Below are 20,942 nucleotides of genomic sequence, written 5' to 3'. Positions count from 1 at the left end.
TCAATTATGACATAGAATCATAGAAAATAGGTGCAGGAGTAGGCCATTTGGCCCTTCGAGCCTGCACCGCCATTCGATATGATCATGGCTGATCATCCAACTCAGTATCCCATCCCTACCTTCTCTCCATACCCCCTGATCCCTTTAGCCACAAGGGCCACATCTAACTCCCTCTTAAATATAGCCAATAAACTGGCCTCAACTACATTCTGTGGCAGAGAATTCCACAGATTCACCACCCTCTGTGTAAAAAATGATTTTCTCATCTTGGTCCTAAAAGATTTCCCCCTTATCCTTAAACTGTGACCCCTTGTTCTGGACTTCCCCAACATCAGGAAAAATCTTCCTGCATCTAGCCTGTCCAACCCCTTAAGAATTTTGTAAGTTTCTATAAGTTCCCCCCTCAATCTTCTAAATTCTAGCGTGTACAAGCCGAGTCTATCCAGTCTTTCTTCATATGAAAGTCCTGTCATCCCAGGAATCAGTCTGGTAAACCTTCTCTGTACTCCCTCTGTGGCAAGAATGTCTTTCCTCAGATTAGGAGACATCATTCTCATGAACATTCCTTGTGCTTTCCCCCATCGTTCTACATCTCTGCGACAATATCCGCTTTCTGTCTGCATGACAGTGGTGATAAGAGTTGGGGAATGGGAATTATCAGAGGGTTGTAGAAATTTGGTGAAATTCCCGCTGTCGGGATGAGGACGGTTCATCTCAGTCAATTGAGATTTGTGTTTTATTTCTTTCAGGAGGAAGCTGGTCACAAGCAAAGGTAGGACATTGTCTTGACGGAAACATTGTAAATTTTTGTGGAACAACTCAAAACATTTCTAATGCTCAGTTTGTAACCAGCTGTTCAATATTTGCAGGGCTCGTGATGAAGCCAAACCACTGTCGGTAGTAGATGAAGCCTTGCCGATTGAAAAGTTTCATTGCCCTGTTTCGTTCAACACGGCATTCAAAGAAACATCTGATGACTTCAAGCAAGGTAAAGCTTGTACCTTTTCCATTATTCTTGTTTCTGATATCTTTAAGCAATACCTAGATGCAAACATTAATAGTATTGTGGATTGAAGGTAAATTGGAGATACTACTAAACCCATCAGCTGGGAAGCATCACATAGTCAGACGTTCATACTATTGCTTTGGGTGAAATACTGTGGCTATTCAACCTATCTGTGCACTTTATATAGATCTTATACACACTTATAAAAACACCCGGACGAGCTCCAAAGACAAATGTCCCTGCCTGTCCAACGTCTCCTTATAATCCAGCCCTTCAGACCTGATGAAATTATCGTAAATACTTTTGCACCCTCTCTAATTTGCTAATAACCTTATTGTATCAAACGCTGTATTTCATATCCTGACCTATGAAAGCATGAGTGACAAACACAAACTTCACCACCCTGCCTGTCACTGTTGCATCTTCCATGGCACTGTGTACCTGCAGCCCGAGATCTCTCAGTTCTATAAAATTCCCCGTTTACTGTGTATGTCCTGCCCTGGTTTGCCTCAGCAAAGTGCATCACCTCACCTTCACATGAATAAATCCCATCTGCCGTTCCTGAGCCCATTGGCCCAGTTCACAGGGATCCCATTTACTCTCAGATAACCTTCACTCTCCACAATGCCACCAATTTTAGTTCCACCTGCAAACTGACTAACCGTGCAACCTACATACACACCCAATTGTGTATAAATAAGGAACAACAGTGGACTCTGCCTCCAGTCTGAAAAACAACCCTCTACCAACATCCTCTGTCTGCGACCTTCAGGTAAATATTGTATTCCATCGGCCAGTTCACGCCGGATTCCATGAGATCCAAACTTCCAGAACTGTGTAGAAGTTGCATCTCTCAGAGGGCAGTGAATATCTGGGATGTTGTGCCAAAGGTGGTGGTGAAAGGCTGAGTTCTTGGATATGTGCAATTTGGCTACAAATAAATATTTGATTGATCGAATATTTAAGATGATGGGGAACTCACACAGAAGAGGAATTGGTGGCAGCTTAGATCAGCCATGATCACATTGAAAGGAGGGGCAAGCCTGAGGAGCGGATCCTAATCCTGCTCCTGTTTTCTTGTGTTCCTATGCTCCTGTGTACCGATAAATTGACAGACTTGACACAGAAGAAATGCAGCAAAGATTAACAATACATGTTCCTGGGACAATGAGTTTGCTGTGCGGGGTGAGATTGAGTAGACTAGGCCTGTGTACTCGAGTGTTCGGGTGTATTGGAGGAGATCTCAGTGAAACACAAAGTTCTTACAGGGCTCAGTGGGCTGGATGCAGGGAGGATGTTTCCCCTGTCTGAGGGGTCTGGAGAACGGGCACCATCTCAGAATGTGGGCTGCACCATGTAGGACAGAGATAAGGAGACATTACTGCACGCAGAGACTGGGGAACCATTGGAATTCCCTGCACCGGTGGCTGTGGAGACTCAGTCATTCAGTTGTCTTGGAGCTGAGAGCCATGGTTGTACAGTACAGAATCAGGCCCTTTGGCACATCATGTCCATGTCCACCTATTTCCAAGCTTTACTAATCTATTTGATCACATTATATTGGAATTCTTCTGCACCTCACCTAGATAAGTGCCTCAAATATAATGAGTAGATCTCACCACCGCCTCCTCTGTAGCATGTTCCAGATATCAACCACTCCCAGTGTAAAGAAAACTTACTACTCAGGTCCACTTTAAAATTCCTTGCTCTCAAGATAAACCTGCACTCTTGATTTGATATCCCTGCTGCAGCACCGATCTCTGCTGCACTCCACCAGTCACAGACCTCCAAGCAGAAAACTCATCCTTCTACCGTTACCTTCTACCTCCAACCACCAAGCCAATTGTGGATCCATTTCACCAGCTCGACTTGGATCCCACCTGCCTTCACTTTCTGGACCAGCCTTACATGTGGAACATTGTCAAGTCCCTCAGTGAAGTTCATATATTGGTTCACAATAAGATCAGTGTGTTCTTGGTTGTACACACCCATCAAATCCACCCGTGAATCCCCTCTTTCAGCGACCCTACAACCACAAGTCTCCACCCATACTGTCCAACACCCGATCATTCAACCTCTGCTTCCTTCCATGGTCCAAACCACCTCTCCCTCCCCCTCCCCCTCCACTCAAAGCAACAGGGGCAGGTCATCTGGTCCCTCATGTATCCCCCTCCCATTCACTATGATCATGGTGACTCCACCCCACACCTCTACCTCCTCTTTAACAACCTCAAATTACCACTCACCTCAATATCCTCTTGCTCCAATCTGCATCCATATCTGAATAGCCCGCTTCATTTCTCCATCCCCACTGCAATCCCATAATTCTCCTCACTCTCCGCACTCGTCCTCCCCGTCCACCCTCCCCCACCTCACGAAATTCCCCTCTCCTTCCCTGGATAAAAACTCCGCGAAAGATGTCTGTTGTCCACCGGATGTGGTTGTGGGTGAGTTCCCGGGCAAGGTGTCAGTTGTCCGCCCGCCTGTGCCTGAGGCCGAGCGGCTTCTCCCCCGGTCCCGGGGCCGCACTGCCCGAGTCTCCCCCCGACCCCCGGGGACTCGCTGATTCTCTGCTTCTCCCCCCAGTCTCCGTCACCCTGGATGTGGAAACAGCGCATCCGGAGCTCGAGGTGTCTGAGGATCGGAAGAGGGTGAGATGTACCCGGACCGTGAGGAGTCTCCCTGACACCGGGAAGAGGTTTACAGGCTGGTATTGTGTGCTGGGATCGGAGGGATTCACATCGGGGAGACATTATTGGGAGGTGGAGGTGGCGGGGAGTCTGGTCTGGTGTCTGGGAGTCGCCGCAGAGTCTGTGAAGAGGAAGGGAGAGGTCACACTGACCCCGGAGACTGGAGTCTGGAGCATCAGGCAGTGGCTGGGTGACGTGTTTGATGCATTCACCTCCCCTCCATCCCCTCTCCCCGCCCGTCCCATCCCCGGGAGGGTGGCAGTTTATCTCAGTTACGAGTCCGGGACAGTTTCATTTTACGACGCGGACACCAAGTCCCATCTCCACACCTTCACTGGGAATAAATTCACGGAGAAACTTTATCCTTTCTTCGAGACTGGGATGGTAATCTTGATGACTGGGGTTGGAAACTGGCTGACAATCTGCTCCGGTTCCGCTCCGGGTGTGTAAAAGGGTCGGGTCCCGGGACCGGCGTCAGGAGCGGGGCTCAGGGGCTGTGGGGCAGAAACCCGGTGGACAACAGGTCGGCGCTGAACGGCTCCCATTTAGTCCCCAAATTCCACGTCGTGAAACCCCAGTGAGCGCGGAAATAAAACCAGGGGGAATGTAAATGTGGGAAGAGTGAAATAAACAGCAACTGAAATCAGAGCTGTCTGTCCATCCGTTCATTTCAACGCATTAACTGCGTCACTTCTTGGTTCGGCCACTAGATGGCAGCAAAGCCACGTGGTGCGACCACAGACCAGCTGTAACTTTGAGAATTATCTTTGACAATTGCAGAAACAGCGGGAATCTGATTTAATAAGTGACTTTTGTGACCTGTTACCACACCTGCGGCCCAAACCAAATGCATGGCTTAAAATGTGGAATAAAAGCAGAAATTGCCCCAAATACTCAGCAGGTCAGGCAGCATCTGCAAGGTGAAACAGACCTTACATTTCAGATCTAATACTGATGACGAATTGTGTTTCCATTTGGATTTTCAGCATCTGTGTTTTGTTTTAGTTTTTCCAATTGAATGGGTGATTGGAATGTGAGTCTGACCATAAACTGCCAACAAAATGCAGAAAACGTTGTGGGCCTTCAGCAGGTTGGGCAGTATACAGTGTCTGGAAAGGGTTAATATTTCTGAGGTACTGTGGAGCTGCGGGTAGAGCCGCTTTCTCCTCAGGGCCAGAGACCAGGGTTCGATCCTGACCTTGGGTGCTGTCTGTTCGGAGTTTGCACGTTCTCCCCGTGACCACGTGGGTTTCCTCCGGGTGCTCCGGCTTTCTCCCACATACAAAAGACATGCTGGTTTGTTGGTTAATTGGCCTCTGTAAATTGCTCTTTGTGTGTAGGGAGAGTTGCGATATTTAGCACAGTGCCATCTGCTTATAATGTGCATTGGAACAGTGGGCTTTGGCTCAGGCTGAACCACGCCAAGACTATTGCAATGTTCTTTATGTATTCTGTGCCAAATCATGCCATGGGACTTGTGGAGGTGTTTCTAGAAAATATAATCACGTACAAAATGCTAAAGCTACAGAACAGTTCTGAGACACGAGCATTTACAGATGCTTTCAGTCCAAGAGTCAAGAGAGCTTTATTTCCACATGTCCCAGACACAACAATGAAATTCTTACTTGCAGCAGCACAACAGAATATGTCAACATATTCACCATAATATATAAAGGAACTGCAGACTGATGAAGGGTCTCAACCCAAAACATCACCTATTCCTTCTCTCCAGAGATGCTGCCTGTCCCACTGAGTTACTCCAGCATTTTGTGTGTGTGTGTATCTGCGGTTTAAACCAGCATCTGCGGTTCCTTCCTGCATAATATGAATGTGTTGAACGCTGGGCGCTGGTGTGTACACGTGAATACTTCTGTGAATGAAGTTTTATTTTACAACGTGTTCTCTGCTCTATGGGCTGGCGTTGGCAACGTGCACTGAGACAGACTTCTCTTCATCCACCTTTTATTAAGAAAATGCAAAAACACACAGAAACAGCGGCCGCCTCTGTCGGTGGTGAATCTTCGCCGGTCCCAGGATCACGCGTGGTCGGGAGGGTGGGACGGTTCCCGCTGCCCAGCCCAACTTGGGGAGGGGGTGCTGGGAACTGGACCCAGTGACCCCCCCACCCCCAACAATCCTCCCTGTGACCTGGGTGGGGGGTAGGGGAGGATCCAGGCAGCATCTCTGGGGAACATGGACAGGGCACAGAGTGCCGGAGTAACTCAGCGGGAGAGGCAGGTCTGAAGAATGTGGGGAGATTCCCCGGGTGGTCAGTTGTGTTTCTGCCGTTTCCAGAAGCGTTTGACGTCGGGGTGGCCGGTGGGGGTGACCACCATCAGCCGCTTGGGGGGATTCTCCCACACCAGCACCCCCAGGTCCCGCGCATAGTCACGCAGCAACTCAAAGTCCACCTGCGACAGGAACTGGTTGTACAGCACACCTGTGGGGGGAGAGCGAGAGGGGGGGGGGGAGAGAAGTGGGTGGGGGGAGTAAGGAGGGGTACAATGAGAAGGGGGAGATCACCCTAAACTCGACCGTGAGATCTCGAGGCTGATTTCTGCCCGTCCCTTCTCTCCCCATCCCCATCTCCTCCCGACTCCCTCTCACCATCCGTCTCCCCTCACCACCCACACCCCCCGTCTCCCCTCCCCCTCCCGTCTCCCGTCTCCACCCCCCCACTCCGCCCTCCCCTCCCCACTCCCCACCCCCCACCTCCCACCTCCTCCCCCTCCCGTCTCCCCTCCGCCCATTTCCCCTCCCCTCTCCCCATCCCCCCTCTCTGCCCATCCCCCCCTCTCCCCGTCCACCCCTCCCCTTCTCCCTCCCCACCCCCATCCCCCTCTCTCCATCCCCCCACCCTCCTGCCCCCCGCTCCCCCATCCTTGACCCCCACGGTCCCCTCCCTCTCCCCGTCCCCCCCAACCTCTCCCCGGTGCAGCCACCACACGGTCAACTTGCCTTCGGTGAACTGTAGCCGGTCACGTTCGAGTTCCCAGAGCCGCACCTGGTCGGTGATGGTGGGAGGCAGCACCGGGGTCTGTGGGAGACAAACACAGACTAGGTCAACAGGGAAACCACAGAGACCTCCACCCACACTGCACAAGATCCTGTCCCCTGTAGCACCGGCCGTGACCTGCAGGTCGTGATGTCGCTCCACGGACAGAGCCTGAGAGAGCCCACTGTCCCATGCAGCACCGGCCGTGACCTGCAGGTGGTGGTGTCGCTCCACGGCCAGAGCCTGAGAGAACACACTGAGGGTCATATTGGATCATCTCAGTCCAACATAGAAGCTTCCCTCACCCTCCACCGAGGAAACCAAGCCACCAGGAACTGCAGGCGCTGGACTCTGGAGCAAAAATCACAAAGTGCTGGAGTAACTCAGCGGGCCAGGTAACAGGTGACGCTTCACATAGTGCTGGAGTAACTCAGCGGGTCAGGCAGCATCTGTGGAGAGAAAGGACTACACAGTTGCAGCATGGGACCCATACACAAATAAAAACATTTCTTCCATCGAACGTGTCGAACAGGCAGCTCGATTGTTACTAACACCTATGAGAGAGAAGCGAGTGTCACCAAACTTCTGAATTCTCTGGGGTGGAAGGAACCCTCTCCAAGACAGACGTGAAGCTCACCGTTTGACCTGTTTTTACAAAATGTTAAATGGTCAGCTCGACATGGATCACAAGACCTACACCAAACCCAAACCAATTAGGAGCAGACGAGGGCATTCGATCCAATTTGTGATCCCAGCTACAAAGACAGATGTGTACAGCAATTCGTTCTTCCCCCGCACAATTAAAGCATGGAATAATCTCCACCCAACTATAGTTACCCAACCAGATGCAACTAAATTTAAAGTAGCTCTTTCTTCCCAATAACCCTTTCTGGCTTAAGCCCTCCCTTCACCACCTCCAGTTTAAATTCCATTTGGAATATTTTGGAGGACCAAGAAACCAAGAATAGGTGACGTTTCAGGTCGAGACCCTTCTTCAGACTGTAAGAAGGAACTGCAGATGCTGGTTTGTAAGAAGATGAAGGGTCTCGAACTGAAACGTCACCTCTCCACGTTCTCCAGAGATACTGTCTAACCCGCTGAGTTACTCCAGCACTCTGTGAAACGTCACCGATCCATGTTCTCCACAGATGCTGCATGACCCGCTGAGTTACTCCAGCACTCTGTGTTTCTCCAGAGACGGGGGAAACAGGGACAGGCTCTTCGGCCCATCTAGCACTCGATGCCCCACTGCTGATTCCATTTGCTAGCAATAAGTAGAACAGCAGATGCTGGTTTACAAAAACACACACACACACACGCACGCACACAGAGACTCACACACGCACGCGCGCACACACACACACATTAATAGCACCATGTATTACTCAAGTTAGACAACCAGGTAGCTCTTGAGGTCTCTCCTGTTCGTTTCTCTCGTCATGCCGGATTGTGTCTCAGTCACCGCGGCTGCTCCCACGTCGATGCCGGCCTCCAGCATCGCAATCTGTTCATTCTCTCTGCCCCAGATTCACCATCCCCACGGGCATATCGGCCGATTCCGCAGTATCGATTTTTAGCAACGGGTGGGGACCCTGCGCCGCGCAAGCATTCAGACAGCTCGGAGGTAGACACAAATGCTGGAGAAACTCTGCGGGTGGGGCAGCCTGAAAAATGGTCTCGACCCGAAACGTTACCTATTCCTTCGCTAGAGGTGAATGCTCAACTCGACTCAATTGCACTGAAAACGACAGACAAAGCCAGAAACCTTGGTGTAGTTATGGACTCGGATTTGAATTTTAACAGCCATATAAAGACCATTACCAGATCTGCCTATTACCATCTAAAAAATATTGCAAGAATCAAGGGATTTCTGTCCAAAGAAGACACTGAAAAACTTGTTCATGCATATATTTTTAGTAGGTTAGATTATTGTAATGGCATCTTTACAGGTCTCAATAAAAAATCAATTAAACAACTGCAGCTTATCCAAAATGCCGCTGCCAGAGTCTTGACCAACACCAAGAAAATGGACCACATTACACCTGTCCTTAAATCTTTGCACTGGCTCCCTGTGTGTAAGAGGATAGATTTTAAAATTCTGTTACTGACCTACAAGGCACTGAATGGTCTGGGTCCAAAATACATATCTGACCCACTTGTTGTATATGAGGCGCCTAGACTCCTCAGGTCTTCAGGGACAGGTGTACTCTGTGTTCCCAGGGTCAGAACTAAAAAGGCTGAAGCAGCATTCGGTTTTTATGCTCCACACCTGTGGAACAAGCTCCCTGAACACCTGAGGTGTGCACAGACTGTAAGCGCATTTAAATCAGCCCTAAAACACTGTTGTTTACTATAGCTATTCCATAACCCGACATGTAGCAATGTTACAAAATTTTGAGATTTAAAAAATCAAGTCTGCAATTTATCCCATCAGATAAAGCATAACAATAAGTTTAATTTGACACCTAATTCACTTTCATATCTCAAGTATTTAAAAAGTTATGGCCATTTTCATACTGGGAAATGAGCATCTTGTTCCCTATTGATTTTCTATGGATATATCAAAAAAGCTGTGATCGTGAACAGTCAAAAGCCGATAACTTTCTTAAAAATTAAGAGAACTGAGTGAAATTTTCAGTTATCATAGATTGAAGCATTCTGAAACAAATATAAAATAATCTTACTTGGATGACCTGAAATTAAAGCATATAATTAGTTAGTTACCTAATGGTAGCTAATTTCAGACTTCAATTACTAGATCTAAACATCTATCCATTTCTTAATAAATGATTAACATTTTTAAATAGCCTAAATGTCCAAATAATATTCACAAATAATTCACAATAAAACATGATTTTTAAATCTCATTTACATTAATTTATAGACCAAATGGAAGGAATTTAGTGTTCAATTGCTGTAAATAAATGCCCATTTAAATCAGCTTTCCAGTGGGATCCTGTGGAACGCGCTGGTTTAGAACGTTCACATTGTGGTAGATTTGTGCCCTCAAATGCCCAGAAAAATACTGTGGGATATAATGGACCCAAAATGAGCTACTCGCAATATTAAACTTTGTATAAAGGGATCTTTAGAAGCCCTTTTTAATGTAAAAATATACAACCCACCTTCTGCTATTTGCTTTATGAGACCCAGCGGTTGGTGGCGGTCGCGGGTTTAGAGATTGATTTTTAAACTACTATAACTATTATACGAGGCCTTTAAAACTAATAATAGCTTTTGCGACGGGGTCTTTCAGCGATTTTTCGTTAATAATTAACTAGGCTGAACATTTTCGATTTGAACAGCTTAGAGAAAATCGCGTTTTAAACCCGCCCCCTCTAAACGGCGCCAAAATCGCGCACACCCTCAGCGGCAGATTTTCAAAGACGCTTCAGGTAGGCTTTGCAACATACCTACGACATGCAGGTAATCTTAACCGCCTAATTTTAACCCTTTTATGTGCTTTTTAAAATCGTTTTATTGTTTCATTGACGTTGTTTTATTATTCATACATTTGTCGTATTGCTTATTTTGCAATTTTTAATTATTGACTATTTTATTTTTTCTTTCCTGTAAAGCACCTTGAATTGCTGTTTGCACGAATGGTGCTATACACATAACTTTGCCTTGCCTTGCCTTGCTTAATAGATGCTGCTCACCCGCTGAGTTTCTCCAGCATTTTTGTCTGCCTTCGATTTTCCAGCATCTGCAGTTCTTTCTTAAACATTTAAACAGCTCGGCATCAGTTGAAAGCGGCACTGCAGCGAACTGAACTGAACTGAACATGCATGAAATGTGTGCTAATATTCTCGACGTGCTGCATATTTTTAAACCATATTCTGCTATTTTGAAGTTCTACAAACATGTGATTTGTTTAATGTAATCATTTATAATGCTTGGTTCATCGTTGTTGATGTCCAGAATTCACTGGGACACAAGAGTCTGCAGATACGGCGCATGCATGAGGTGGAATAGTGGAGAGACCCTCAATGCAGGAGCGAGAAGTGAACTTCTGGTAGAATTTAATTGATCAAGAAGCATTTGTGGAAGCTATGAGCGGATCCTCTTTGAGGATAAAGACCCCCTAAACATGACGAATTGATACATTGACAGATTAACCCCCCTTTGTTGAATTTGGATAATTCGCACAACCAGTAAAATGCACAATAACCTAATAGATAAGATTTGTTTATTCGGATTTGGTGCCAAGTGCTTTCAGTGTTTAAATGAAGTAAACCCCAAACTGTATGGACTTTAGACATTGGTTTTAAAATCTGGTAGAGTGAAAAGCTTTAGTTGCGTGCACTCCAGTCAGCGTAAAGACAATGCATGATTACAATCGATCCATTACAGTGTATCATAATCATAATCATAAGCAAGGCCGCCAGCTCCATGATGTTAGGCTGCAGAGCGACAGGAGATATGATCCGGGAAACAATCGCATCTCCGACAAGGTAAAAGATTGAACATAGGTTTTCCCCGACCCCTCCCCCACCCCCCACATAAAATACACCAGAGAAGATTCACCCACTTTTGAAACATTGAAAATAACAAAAAAAAGACGAAAAGACAGACAGGCTGTTGTGTGATGCAGATCCACCAATGAGGTAGATAGTAGTTTAGCTCTCTGGTTGTGGGAGGATGATTCAGTTGCCTGAGAACAGCTGGGAAGAAACTGTCCCTGAATCTGGAGGTGTGCATCTTACTAGTGTCTTGTACAGTTGTATCAAATCCAGTACTTCATACCCTCACGGACCCAGCAAATGTGCCAAACGCCTTCGTCACCACCCTGCCCATCCCTGGTGCAATTTTCATGGAGCTGTGTGTCTGCATTCCAATGGCTCTCTAGTCTGCTAAAAATAACAGGGCGTAACGTTTTAATGTGTATAATGTGCCCTGACCAGTTTTTCCAACTTGCATCACATTTGTCCGAGTTAGATAAATCAGCCTTTAATCCACACATTGGCCCAGTTCATAAAAATCTTATTCCATCCCAGATAAATGGATTCACTCTCCAAAATGTCACCATACAAACGTAGAAACATAGAAATTAGGTGCAGGAGTATCTGCCCATATTAACCGCTGATCATCCAAATTCAGTACCCTGTTCCTGCTTTCTCCCCATATCCCTTGATTCCGTTAACCCTGAGAGCTATATCTAACTCTCTCTTGAATACACCCCGTGAATTAGCCTATACTGCCTTCTGTGACAGAGAATTCCACAGATTCACAACCCTCCGGGTGAAAAAGATCTCCGTCATCTCAGTCCTATTTGACCTACCCCTTATTCTTAAACTGTGGCCGCTTGTTCTGGATTCTCCCAACACTGGGAACATTTTTCCCATTCTCTTCTCTCTGTATATGCTCCCAATCAGGTTTCAGGGCCCACCACAGCACAGAGTCTGCCTTGTTGAAGGTACAACAACCTGCTTCTTGCCATCGACTCCGGCGACTGTGCAATCCTGCTCCTTCTCGACCTCAGCGCAGCGTTTGATACAGTGGACCACACCATCCTAATTGACCGTCTCCGGTATGGGGTTGGTGTTGATGGCACTGCCCTGAGCTGGTTCGTTTCCCACCACAAAGATAGGAGTTTCTCAACCAGCATAGGCAACTCTTTCTCTTCCCCAGCTAGCCTTTTCTGCGGGGTTCCACGAGGCTCCATCCTAGGCCCCATTCTCTTCTCTCTGTATATGCTCCCCCTCGACCAAGTCATTCAAAGGCACGGCATTTCTTTCCACTGCTATGCAGATGACACACAGCTCTATCTCCCCCTGAAACCCAACAACCGATCAAATCTACTCAGCCTCATGCACTGCCTCGAGGATATAAAGTGTTGGATGGCGCAGAACTTCCTCCAACTATACGAGAGCAAGTCTGAGGTCATCCAACTCGGCCACTCGGACTCCATCAAAACGATAGCAAGCAACCTTGGAAGCCTAACCTCCTTACTCAAACCGCACGTCAAAAGCCTTGGCGTGATATTTGACTCCACGTTGAAATTTGACAAACAAGTCAATGCTGTGGTAAAAGCTAGCTTCTTCCAGCTTTGCACAATAGCTAAAATTAAACAATTCCACCAATTCAACGACTTTGAAAAGATCATCCAAGCATTCATCTCCTCCCGCCTTGATTACTGCAACTCCCTATACACTGGCATCAGCCAATCATCCCTGTCCCGCCTGCAATTGGTCCAAAACACCGCAGCGAGACTTTTGACAGTTGCCCGTAAAAGGGCCACATCACCCCGATTCTGGCCTCTCTCCACTGGCTCTCAGTACGGTACAGAATCAACTTCAAGCTCCTCCTGTATGTATACAAAGCCCTTAACGGGCTTGTCCCCCCCCCCCCCCCCCCCCCCCCCACCCCATATCAAAAATCTTCTAACCCACCATTCTACCTCCAGGTCCCTCAGGCCGGCCGACTTGGGGCTACTGACTATCCCGCGGTCCAGGTTTAAGCTCAGGGGCGACCGCGCGTTTGCGGTTGCAGCACCTAGACTGTGGAACAGCATCCCTCTCCTCATCAGAACTGCCCGCTCCATCGACTGCTTTAAGTCGAGGCCCAAAACCTATTTCTACTCCCAAGCGTTTCTTGAGATCCTCTGAGGGAGCACTGTAAACAGTTTATGTATGTATTGTTCGATCTGTCTACCATTGTATGTAGCACGTTAGTACCTGCACTGATGTAAAGCACTTTGGTCAACGTGAGATGTTTTTAAATGTGCTATACAAATAAAATTGATTGACTGACTGACTTGGACAGGTTCATGGACAGGAACGGTTTAGAGGGTTATGGGCCAAATGTGGGGCAGGTGGGACTAGTGTAGACGGGGCATGTTGGTTGAAATGGGCAAGTTGGGCTGTAGGGCCTGTTTCTACACTGTATGGCTTAATTGGTGCATCAGGCTTACTTGGTGTAAGGAATATTTGAATAATTGAATAGGCAGCATCGCCGGAGAACCTCAATAGGTAACATTTCGGATTGAGTGAAGAGTCTCGACCCGAAACGTCACCTCTCCATGTTCTCCGGAGACGCTGCATGATGAGCGTTTGACTGCACTGGGCCTGTGCTCGCTGGAGTTTAGAAGAATGCGGGGAGATCTCATCAAAATGTACTGGATAATGAAAGGCCTGGATAGAGTGGAGAGGATGTTTCTACCAGTGGGAGAGTCTAGGTCTAGAGATCATAGCCTCAGAATTAAAGAACGTTCTTTTAGGAAGGAGATGAGAGGGAATGTCTTTACTCAGAGTGTAGTGAGTCTGTGGATTTCTTTGCCACAGAAGGCTGTGGAGGCCAAGTCAGTGGATATATTTCAAGCAGAAATAGATAGATTGATTAGTACGGGTATCAGAGTTTATCGGGGGGAGGCAGGAGAATGGGGTTAGGAGGGCGAGATAGATCAGCCATGAATGAATGGCGGAGTAGACGATGGGACCTCTGACTTAATTCTGCTCCTATCACTTATGACCCACTGAGTTACCCCAGCAATTTGTGTCCTTTTACACATAGTATTCTCGAGTGCAGCCTCACCAATGAGTTGGACAAAGTGAGTACTGTAGTCTTTGTAGATGGGACACTGAAACATGTGAAGCTCCCACTGTCGGTCCCAGCTTAGGTTGGGTGACCAAGTCAAGGGTTCCCAGGAGATTTTTAAATTAATGAATGAACACGTTTAAACACTGCTGTCTGTCTGTCCCTTTTGACTGAACAGAATGATTTAGAAATAAACACAACAGTTTTGTTGAATGTCACTGTGGATAACTTCCTGGATCTTCACTTCTGTAACTTGTGTCACCCCCATGACCAAAGCTTTACAGAGTTGCCAATCTTTGCAGCCGGGATGAGGCTCGGGGCGGGGCCCTTGTCACGTGCGGAGGGCAGGACAATGGGAGCGCCGTGAGGGGGGGAGGAGAAGGGAAAGGGGACGGAGGGGATGGGGAAGGGGAGGGGGGATGGCTGAGGGGTGGGAAGGGAGGAGGGTGGGGAAGCGGAGAGGGGAGGAGGGGTGGGGGGAGGAGATGTGAGAAAGGAGGGGAGGGAGAATTGGAGAGGTTTAGGGGAGGGGGACAAGATGGGATACATCGATAAATAGACAATAGGTGCAGGAGGAGGCCATTCGGCCCTTCGAGCCAGGACCGCCATTCCATGTGATCATGGCTGATCATCCACAATCAGTTCCCCGTTCCTGCCTTCTCCCCATACCCCTTGATTCCAGCAGCACTATGGGTTCCATCTAACTCCCTTTTGAACGCATCCAGTGAATCGGCCTCCACTGCCATCTGAGGCAGAGCATTCCACAAATCGGTCACGGTGGCGCAGCGGTAGAGTTGCTGCCTCACAGCGCCGGAGACCTGGGTTCGATCCCGACTACCGGTGCTGTCTGTACGGAGATTGCACGTTCTCCCCCTGACCTGCGTGGGTTTTCTCCGGGATCTTCTTTTTCCTCCCACTCCAAAGATGAGCAGGTTTGTAGGATAATTGGCTTGGTGAATGTACAAATTGTCCCTAGTGGGAGAGAAGCGGGGAGTGGGAGGGAGAAGCGGGGAGAGGGGCGGGAGAAGCGGGGAGAGGGAAGGAGAAGGGGGGAGAGGGAGGGATAAGCATGTGAGTGACGGGGAGAGGTGGCGAGGGGCGGGGGCGGACGAGTCAGGGATGGGGGCGATGTGTCAGTGGGGGAAGGGGAGAGAGAGATAGGAGGTGAGAAAGGGAGGAGATGACACAAAGCGGGGTTGCAGTGCGAACTATGAGGAGGATGCTACGAGGATGAAGGGTGACTAGGGCAGGTTGGGCGAATGGGCAGATGCAGTTTAATGTTTAACTGACCCCTCCTTCATGTGAGATTAGTTGGGAGCGGCCAGGACACTGAACACTCAACACTTGCAGCCAAATAACATTCATTCCACGAGACAGCAGCGCTCGCAGTGGAAAACTAGCCAAACCATTCACCTCTTGATCCCATGCACTTCAGCCTCCGGAGCTCCAATTAATTACTGCAGGGCGTCAGCAGTTTCAGCGAATGGGAATGCGTTTTGAACCAGGAAGTGGATGGTTAAAATCAAATGTTAAAATGGCTTCGAAAGACCAGGTCGACAGTTTAACCGAGGAGGTAGTTTGTCCCATCTGCCTGGATTTCTTCACCGATCCGGTGTCACTGGAGTGTGGGCACTACTTCTGCCGCTCCTGTATCACACAGAGTTGGGACAGGGAGGGGAGAAACTCCTGCCCGGAATGTAGAGAGGAGTTTACAGACCGCACCCTCAGGGTGAGTCGGGCCTTGGCGAGACTGTCTGAGAAAGCTCAAAAACTTAGCCTGAATCGGACAGAGAAGGAAAGTAAACTTCAGTGCGAGGAACATCAGGAAGAACTGAAGCTGTTTTGTGAAACTGACAAGAAGCTGATCTGCCTGATTTGTGCAGCTGGGCGGGAACACAAGTCTCACAGCTTCATGCCGGTTAAAGAAGCTGTTGAAATCTACAAGGTAAAAGCAAACCGGTTTTGATCGCATCATTGTTTAATTCCTTTTTTTATTGTCTAACACTTTTATTCTCTGGTTTCCAATCACAATCCCAGGATCAGACGAAATCATCCATCCAGTCTCTTACAAAAAAGAAATCAGGGATCCAGCGAATGGAGCAGCAACAGAAACAGAAGATTTCTGGAGTTCTGGTGAGGCTTTCCAGTTTCGATTTCCTGAACTTGTGTAGCTTTGATCCACGTGATGCGTGTAATAATAGGGCAGCGCAGTGACACAAGTAGTGCTGCTGTCTCCTAGTTCTGGTGAGCGGGTTCGATCCTGACCTCGGGTGCTGCCCGTGTGGTTCACGCCTTCTCACTGTTGTACATTCCTCCAGCATTTTTGTCTACATTAGACAAACTATTGAATTGCCAAAGCAAATAAAACAGGTAGAGGCCAAATGTCACTGTTAAAATCGTGAGGAAACACAATCAGTGACATTATATGTTGATCTTCACCTTTTATTTCACAGGAACAGTCACACAACCTTCAGTCCAAGATCACATCCCAGTATGCTGAACTGCACCAGATTCTCACTGAGAAAGAGCAGCACACACTGGCAGATATCCGGGAGGAAGAGAAGAAGATTCTGAATACAATGGAGAAAAATCTTGGAAAGATTCAAGGGAATTTAAGTTCCATTCAGGAGAAACTCTTAAAGTTGCAGCAACGGATGGATCAAGAAGACAGTGTGGTGTTTCTGAAGGTGAGGGGTTACACTACAGTTTGGTGAAGTGAAAGTGCAGTCACAAAATGATGGGTGACATTTCAGAAATAAATGCTGTATTTACCAGTAATTCGGAACTGAGTAAATGTTCCCTCTGTTCCAGTTGTTGTTGTTCAGAAACTAATTGGCCTCCCGCTGAATCTGTGGGATCTCAGGACTGTCTGGCCGGAATGTAGAGAGGTGTTTATATTATGTGGAGGTTAGAACAATAACAGGTGATCCTATATCTGATCCCAGGGACCACGAATGGACAGAGGGCGGTGAATATCTGGGAGTCTCCAACCAAGAGACTCTGAGAGGTTTTACATGTTAGACATATTTTAAACCAGGGGAGAATACATTTAAAAAAATGTGGGGAATTGTAATCGATGGAAATGAGGCAAAGAGGAGGAGTTGAGTCCTGGGCTAGATTAGCCATGACCACATTGTGGGGATTAACATTGAAATCTAGAATGTGGCGCACACATCAGATGGATCATCGATATCCGGTTCCCATCAGCAGTGGGTGGTCACCTTGGGGGAATTTGCTCTGTTTGTTTTGTCCATCTTGTTTCACCATAGAATGACATCCCATTCTACATCATAGACAGGCTATTTGGCCCATCCTATCCAGTCAAGTTTTCTGCTCCACTCATCATCCCTCCTATCTATTCTCCACACCCGGTAACAATACCCCAAATTCCAGGATGTCACGTGTTTATCCCGCTTGTCCTTAAATTTATCTCAGCTGTTGGCTTCAGTCCCTCCAATGTAAGTGAGGTCCATGTTCCCAACACTGCATTCTTTTCAGTACTTGTTGAATACCATGTTACATTCCAGCTTTGATTTTTGGTTTACCCACAAGTAGAGATATTATTTCACCCCCACCCATTAAAATCCACTGATAATTTTAAATCTATCTCATCATTCCTGACATGTTCTCCAGATAAAACCCCATGACCTGCCCAGTCTTTGCATTGAGTTATGTGCAAGAGGGAACTGCAGATGCTGGTTTAAACCAAAGATAGACACAAAAAGCTGGAGTAACTCAGCGGGACAGGCAGCCTCTCTGGGGAGAAGGAATGGGTGACGTTTCAGGTTGAGACCCGAAGTCTGAAGAAGGGTCTTGACCCGAAACGTCCCCCATTCCTTCTCTCCAGAGATGCTGCCTGTCCCGCTGAGTTACTCCAGCTTTTTGTGTCTATCTTTGCATTGAGTTCCATCCTCTCAGTTATGACGTCATTCCCATGAACATTCCTTGTGCTTTCCCCCATCGTTCTACATCTCTGCGGCAATATCCGCTTTCTGTCTGCATGGCAGCGGCAATAAGAGTTGGGAAATGGGAATTATCAGAGGGTTGTAGAAATTTGGTCCCTCAGTCAATTGAGATTTTTGTTTTATTTATTTCAGGAGGAAGCTGGTCGCAAGCAAAGGTAGGAAATTGTCTTGACTGAAGCATTGTAAGGTTTTGCTGAATATATTTCTATTGCTCAGATGATATCCTGCTGTTAAATATTTGCAGGGTTCGTAATAAAGCCAAACCACTGTCGGTGGTAGATGTTAACTTGCTGATTGAAAAATTTGATAATCCTTTTTTGTACAACACGGTATTGGCAGAAACACCTGATGGCATCAAGCAAGGTAAACTTATACCTTTTGCATTGTTCTTGTTTCTGGAATCCTTCAATTATGCGTAGATAATAATAATAATAATAATAATACATTTTATTTTCGGGCGCCTTTCAAATCTCAAGGACACCTTACAAAGATTAACAGAAGAGAAAAAAACATATAGTCGGAGAAAAATAAATAATAAGGACATCATCAATACACAAATTAAAGATAGAAATCGCTCCAAAGACACAAAATCAAAAAACACAATGTGAAGAGAGAGCAGCGGCAGCTAAAGCGCGCCAGCGTCCACTCTCCCTTCCGACAGCCATCTTGGACACAGACTAACATAGTAATTACATACAGAAAAATCATCCCCCCACAATGGTTACCACTGTGGGGGTAGGCACAAAGTCCAGTCCCCATCCCCAGTTCTCCTAAAAGTCAGGCCTATTAAGGCCACCGCTGGTGCCTCTACGGAAGCCCGATATTCCTGGCCGTTCTGGCCGGGTGGTCTTGCCCCGGCGTCGGGAGAGTCCTCACTGCGGCTGGGCCACCTGGAATGGCCGCTTCCTAGCAGTGGATTGTCGGCTTCCGAAGCCGACAGGGACGCACCGGGTTGGAGCTCCCAGGCTCCCGATGTTAAAGTCGGCGCCGCCCGCTCCGCTCCGCAGACCCGCAGCCCGGAGGTGATGCACAGCTCACCGGAGCTCCACCGCGTCGATCCAGCGCGGCGACCCAGGCAAGGCATCGCCCGCTCCGCTCCACGATAGCCCTCCAGCGCTGTGCCGCCAACGAAGCCGAGGTGCTGGGCGGTCCCCGCCAGGAAACGCCGCTGGTAGGCAGGCAGCCCGGAGAAAAAGCTGCCTCACCGACCAGGTAGGGACCTAGAAGTAAGATTACCTCAGGTACACAAAATTGCTGTGGAAACTCAGCGGGTGCAGCAGCATCTATGGAGCGAAGGAAATAGGCGACGTTTCGGGCCGAAACCCTTCTTCAGACTGATGGGGGGTGGGGAAAGAAAGAAGGAAAAAGGGAGGAGGAGGAGGAGCCCGAGGGCGGGCGGATGGGAGGGTGGGAGGAGACAGCTAGAGGGTTAAGGAAGGGGAGGAGACAGCACGGGCTAGCCAAATTGGGAGAATTGAGTCCTCACCCTCAATAACTTTACATTGACTCCTCCCATTTCCTCCAAACACAAGGCGTAGCAATGGGCACACGCACGGGCCCCAGCTACGCCTGCCTCTTTGTCGGGTACGTTGAACAATCGTTGTTCGAGACGTACCAGGGCCCCATCCCCGACCTCTACCTCCGCTACATTGACGACTGCTTTGGTGCCACCTCCTGCACCCACACACAACTGACTGACTTCATCCACTTCACCACCAACTTCCATCCGGCACTCCAATACACCTGGAATATTTCCGACACTTCCCTACCATTCCTTGACCTCACCATCTCCATCGCAGGGGACAGACTCCTGACCGACATACATTACAAACCCACTGACTCACATGGCTATCTGGACTACACGTCTTCCCACCCTGCCCCCTGTAAAGACTCCATCCCCTACTCCCAATTCCTCCGCCTACGCCGCATCTGTTCCCAGGATGAGACATTTCATACCAGGGCATCGGAAATGTCCTCGTTCTTCAGGGAACGGGGATTCCCCTCCGCCACCATAGATGAGGCTCACACCAGGGTCTCATCCATACCCCGTAACACTGCTCTCTCTCCCCATCCCCGCACACGCAACAAGGGCAGAGTCCCTCTGGTCCTCACCTTTCACCCCACCAGCCGGCAAATACAACACATAATCCTCCGCCATTTCCGCCATCTCCAACGTGACCCCACCACTCGCCACATCTTCCCATCTCCCCCCATGTCTGCCTTCCGCAAAGACCGCTCACTCCGCAACTCCCTCGTCAATTCTTCCCTTCCCTCCCGCACCACCCCCTCCCCGGGCACTTTCCGTTGCAACCGCAAGAAATGCAACACCTGTCCCTTCACCTCCCCCCTCGACTCCATTCAAGGTCCCAAGCAGTCGTTCCAGGTGCGACAAAGGTTCACCTGTATCTCCTCCAACCTCATCTACTGCATCCGCTGCTCTAGATGTCAGCTGATTTACATCGGTGAGACCAAGCGTAGGTTGGGCGATCGTTTCGCCGAACACCTCCGCTCAGTCCCGCAATAACCTACCTGACCTCCCGGTGGCTCAGCACTTCAACTCCCCCTCCCATTCCCAATCCGACCTCTCTGTCCTGGGTCTCCTCCATTGCCAGAGTGAGCAACAGCGGAAATTGGAGGAACAGCACCTCATATTCCGTCTGGGGTCCTTGCGTCCTTATGGCATTAACATTGAATTCTCCCAATTTGGCTAGCCCGTGCTGTCTCCTCCCCTTCCTTAACCCTCTAGCTGT

General features: G+C 48.3%; 1 protein-coding gene and 1 long non-coding RNA gene across 3 annotated transcripts in view; both read left to right on the top strand.

The window, feature by feature from the left end:
* Positions 1 to 20,942, top strand: part of LOC116989957 — a 551,502-nt gene that overhangs the window by 241,202 nt on the left and 289,358 nt on the right. The window lies entirely within an intron of this gene.
* The window catches only part of LOC116989872, a 55,746-nt gene that overhangs the window by 3,385 nt on the left and 31,419 nt on the right, over positions 1 to 20,942 (top strand). The window contains exon 1 of one of the 2 annotated variants that reach the window (XR_004416348.1): positions 16,115 to 16,172. The exons of the other annotated variant lie outside the window; for it this stretch is intronic. This is a non-coding gene — a long non-coding RNA (uncharacterized LOC116989872). Of the gene's footprint in view, positions 1 to 16,114; positions 16,173 to 20,942 lie in introns of those variants that run through there. 2 annotated transcript variants of the gene reach the window in all.

This window comes from Amblyraja radiata, chromosome 30, assembly GCF_010909765.2.
Source record: "Amblyraja radiata isolate CabotCenter1 chromosome 30, sAmbRad1.1.pri, whole genome shotgun sequence".
In the NCBI taxonomy this organism is placed as follows: Eukaryota; Metazoa; Chordata; class Chondrichthyes; order Rajiformes; family Rajidae; genus Amblyraja; species Amblyraja radiata.
The sequence above is the reverse complement of the archived record's forward strand: the minus strand, read 5'-3'. Positions and strand labels throughout refer to the sequence as shown.